The following is a 5,489-nucleotide window of genomic DNA, read 5'->3' as shown; positions in this document are numbered from 1 at the left end:
TTCATTAACCCTCCAACATCAGGCCTCAAGAACATGTACAATACACAGTCAGCCAGTGGGTTCAGAAACACGAGATATCTAGAACACCACCAAATTATATACAACAATGCACTGTTGTAGATGTAAAAATTATATCCAATAATAATCATGATTATGAAGGGGAGAATGAGAAAAGTGTAAGTCAGAAGCACCAGGAACAAACTGCCCAAAATTCTCTTGCGCTTTAGAGAAGTAAGTGATATTGCGCGTGAAAGACCGCGACAAGTGCCAACAAAACACAGAATGATTATCGGGTAGGGGATTAAACAGGCGATCGATCGGGACAGACGGCTAAAGAGTATGACTGTAAAGATCAGAGGAACAAACCAGATGATCACAGAAACGACACAGCAGACTTTCAGTGAATGATGAGATCTGTACCAGATAGGATGAGAAACCAGAAGATATCGTTCAAAAGCAACACATGCCATAAAATACACACCCGCAATCAAACTATACAAATATGCAATATAGGCATCCCTTGACCCTGACCATGTGAATGTGTCCATTAATCTACAAATGATCTGAATGAGATCTGAAAGAATCAAATGAATAACAAACACTGGAGTGGAGCGATTAGATTTGATAAGAGCAAACAACGCAAACAGAGTTAAGATCATGATTAGAATCTCAATGGCTGAAATGATCCTGATAATTAATGGGTGTGCAGAATCAAGTTTCCAGAGAAATTCCCACATCTGACGTCTCCATTCATCATCATCATAATGTACTCCACTTGATCCGTTGCTGGCGTTGATATAATAATCTCCACTTGATCCGGTGATACTGGCGTTTTGTTCTGCCATTGTTTCATGAAATCTTGACAGGCAACACTAAATAACAAACCAGTCATTAGTTTAAAAACATGCATTCATTTACTATTTACTACTTTATTAAAAACATTAGGGAAAGATATATGACATAACTTGTTTTCTGTGTGATTGTTGAAATAAAGTTTCCTCAGTTTGCTCTCCATGTTCTTTAGAGGAGATGTGTGTCATGTTAGAAAGCTAAGATTAAAGTTTGGAAATCCTCCATTTGAACAATATCACAGAAGCAAGAATGCTGTTGTTCTGAATATTCAGTCCAGCACAGCTGCAAGTGTACAATGGTTTATTAAACTAGGAATAAATCTTGAAGAACTTACGTTACTGACAGGATTGTGTGTTTCGTCTGCAGGTCAAAGCAGAAGTTTGTGGAGCAACACACAGACTGACAGATGTTTCACAAGTTTCCACTGCCGTGTTTAAAGAGCTCTTCATTCACTGCACACACTGTACAAACACACATCTTAAAGCTTGTGGATCTAATGTAGGAAATGCCTGAGATTACAGACAAACGTGTGCAACTGTAATTATCATGCATGAATTATGATACCCTCAGTCAGGATTTTTTTCCTATGTGTTTTTATTGCTCTTAGGGCATGAAAAACAAGAATTGATTTTTATTTTATTTTTTTACAAATTTTTCAAAGAGATCTTCAGATGTCCACTTGAGTGGACAGCATGCAGTTATGGTTTAAACTGAAGATATACTGTATTAAATATAAGACAATAATCAAACAGATAAAGTATGTGAATTTAACAAACTAATCAATGCAATTATATCAAATAATGTGAAAACTATAAAATATATACAAAAAATATAAATGCAGAATATTGCAAAGGCTTCATACAACTTCATACAAGTTGCACTTCGCGTATCTTTGATATCAGAACATGAGGACGTGATTCCATCAGAATTTTCTACAGCCTGTCAAGGTACAACTGTGGAAACCACTCAGATGCTCCCTCCAGTGCACCAGAGTATGGAGATTTACCCTTATTAGCTGATAATTCTGATTATGTTCAAGATGGACATGCACATTTCTATCATAGCCCTCCTCTGAGAAAACCTAGCGATACGTTTTTTCAATCTCATCTGAAATGATCAGTGTTGGGGGTAACGCATTACAAGTAACATGCATAACGCATTCAGATTACTTTTTTGATGTTACAAGTAAAGTAATGTGTTACAAGTAACATGCATTACCTAATCAGATTACTTTTTGATGTTATGAGTAAAAAAACGCATTACAAGTAACATGCATTACGTAATCAGATTACTTTTTGATGTTATGAGTAAAAAAACACATTACAATAACGCACATTACATAATCAGATTACTTTTTGATGTTATGAGAAAGGAAACGCATTACAAGTAACATGCATTATGTAATCAGATTACTTTTTGATGTTATGAGTAAAAAATGCATTACAATAACATGCATTATAAAATCAGATTACTTTTTGATGTTATGAGTAAAAAATGCATTACAATAACATGCATTATAAAATCAGATTACTTTTTGATCTAACAAGTAAAGTAATGCATTACAAGTGTCATACATTATGTAATCACATGACTTTTTTCGATGTCAATGAAAATTACATTCTAATAATACAAATACATTTATTTACAGTAGAAAAAGTCAATGCATATTAAGTTTTTAAGTTTTAAATTTCAAAAACAATATTCACATTATAATTATGAATTGTATCTGAAATATAGCCATTGCATGCATGACGTCCACTACAGTGGACATGTGATTAATCAGAGTTTTCTCTCAATCTAAAATCAAAACTTGGAAAATTTTACTGTGATATGACTCATTAGATATTGCTTTATGCTGCAATATTTTTTTTACCTACAAGAGTCTCCTAGGATAGAAGGAATGGGTGGATATTCTGGAGCAACTTGGCATGTCTGACTGACCCTTGGCCATCTTGGTTTGGAGGGGGAAAAAATCGAAACACAAAGGCTTGCCACTTGATTGCAATTTATAGGATGATGCACCAGGGTCCAATGAAGAGATTGATGTGCAACTTTGCCATAAAAACCCGTGCAAATTCAAGAAAATGCTTTTTTAATAGCTGTCCACTGTAGTGACCACTATGCGTGAAAGGGTTAAAGACACAATTAACTAACAATGGTGGTTTGAGTGAAAAACCAGTCTAACTTCCCCAGACGCTTCGGCTCAACTACGACGACTGGAGTAATCTGAGAACGCTTTATATCTTCATTTATAAAGTTCACTCAGTGTTTATAACTCTTTCCTGCAAGTGTCTTTGCTCATTTTCACTAAAGCTTCACGGCCCACAGAATATTTTGTTGTATGAATATCTGAACATGTAATATATCAAAAGAAAGAATCGACACTCTGCTTTAAAAAAAGAAAACATGCATACAACACTTGAAAGTGGGAAAGTTTAATAAAAAATAAAACATTAAGAGCAAAAAGCTGAGAAAATCATGTTTATGTCAAAGACTTCATCCAGATCATATTCAGAATGATGATCAAACTCAGATGGATTATTTATTGAGTGATGTAATATTCATAGTGTACTCTTCAGTAATACAGGTATAACAGAAGCTCTACAGAAGTGTATAATATAGCTCTGCCATAGCATTTCACTGATCTTTATTATAATGTATTTTGTTCCAGAGATTATATCTGCTGCTGTACTTTAATGTACTCTAGGTATTTATTTTGCAATGTACAAGATACTATATTAAAGTTTTCTTGATTTCAAAGTGTATGTCTTCACATTTATATTTAATTACCTTTGCACTTTTAATATATCATTTTGAATACTGATTAAAACAGCTTTATAATAAAATATTAGTGTAATGCTAATATATTTCTAATGAGCTGAAATGCTATTAAAATGTTCTTGAAGTACATTCAAATTAAGCCTCACATATATGATCACTGTAGTTTAAGAAATATGAAAGTATATTTTAAATGAACTGTAAAGAAATACACTTTATGCACTAAATGTACTTGAATTTAATATATTAAAATATATTGCAAAAACTTAAAATTGATCTTAAGCATATCTTGAAATACACTTAATATGTTTAATACGCACTTAGTACAGTATAATTTAAATATATTAAGTATGCCCAAAAAAGCATAATTTCCTTTCACCTGGGAAACAGATGATGAAGTTTATGAGCTGATCACATCATCATCAAATCAATATCAAGAACCTGAAATGGAAACTGGTTCCTACAGGACCTTAAAGAAAACTTCCAAACCTGCTTTAAACAATTCCATCTTCATTTCTTTAATTTCTTCTACACATAATCAAGCACACTAGAGAGTCAACAAGCTGAACAACATGTGCTAACGTTTGAATAAAGGCTGAAACACAACGACACAATAATATGATCTTACCTGGAATCAGACTGAAGACTGAAGACGCTGTTCATCAGGAGATGATGGTGTTTATGAGCTGCTCAGCGTTCTTTTATAGCCTGAATTAACTCCAGAAACACCAAACAAAGATGCATTAAACATCATTAACAGTTAATGCACATGCAACCGCATCAGCAATCAGCAAACCAGACCAAACTCCACAATATAAAACCATTAAAAAAAGACAACAGAATGTGAACATCCAGAAATACAGTGATATAATACTAAGATTTTGTCATACTGTAAGTGGATCAAATTATGATTATGCAGTAAGAGCAAAATAAAAACAAAATATGGTAAAAATACAAAATATTATAACAACTTTTACTACCGGAAACAAAATCACTTTATTTGCAGTTTCATTCCAGACACAGAAACCCTGCATCACACAAAATATGAACACATTAAACACAATACAATAATAATAAAATCAATAAATAAATAAAGACACTGATGTGTGTGAATCTCTGTCATGAAACAGAGAGATCCAGAGACGAGAAGCAGGTACAGTTCTTTTAATGAAAAACAAGGTAGACGCCGTACAGGCTGATAACAGAAAGTCACTTCTCAAATAATCAAACAAAGGGTATCGTTCGCTGCTTCTCTCAAAGTATGTAGAAACTGAAGAGAACACTGTCGATCTGGAACACTCCTGAGTAGCGAGGACTGGGTAGCAGGTGAGCAGTGGAACCCTCTGCTATTCTCCACGGAGAACACTGGGTACAGTACAGAAGAGGTAACTCACAGCAGTAGATAGCAGTTGCACAGTATTCAGTAGGACCAGACAGGACAGGACAAGACAAGGTAATTCTTCAGAGCAATAACAGCAGACGTGCATCACAGAGAAACAATAATCCGACAATACAGACACGAAAGGGAGAACTAGATATAGCGAAGACAAAAATGACAGATAGAGAACAGGTGTGTAGATGGGATGCGAATGAGAACCAGCTGATGGTAATGAGGTGAAGCGTTAATGAGTGTGTGCGTAAGTGTGTGAGAAAGGAGGTAGTAAGGCGTAAAACAGCCAGCAGAGGGAGACAAAGGGAAGAAAAAGAAAAGGAAAGAGCCAGGATCATGACAGTACCCCCTCCTCAAAGTGCGCCCCCTGGCGCATCTGAGGAAGAGGACTGACGGGAGCGGAAAAAATCGTCAATAAGCGAGCGGTCCAGGACGTCCCGGGAGGGGATCCAGCATCTCTCCTCAGGCC

The 5,489-nt window shown here is 35.1% G+C and overlaps 1 long non-coding RNA gene across 1 annotated transcript; it reads right to left on the bottom strand.

Annotated features, from left to right (window-relative positions):
- Positions 1-337: 337 nt before the first annotated feature.
- On the bottom strand, positions 338-4,698 carry LOC309505951. The gene is made up of 3 exons (XR_014208602.1): positions 4,259-4,698; positions 1,187-1,313; positions 338-872 (listed from the first exon to the last, which is right to left on the bottom strand). It is a non-coding gene; the product is annotated as an uncharacterized lncRNA (long non-coding RNA).
- Between the last annotated feature and the right edge of the window lie 791 nt (positions 4,699-5,489).

Source organism: Leuciscus leuciscus (assembly GCF_965113295.1).
Source record: "Leuciscus leuciscus genome assembly, chromosome: 9".
Classification (NCBI taxonomy): domain Eukaryota; kingdom Metazoa; phylum Chordata; class Actinopteri; order Cypriniformes; family Leuciscidae; genus Leuciscus; species Leuciscus leuciscus.
This window is presented reverse-complemented; position numbering and strand designations above follow the sequence as displayed.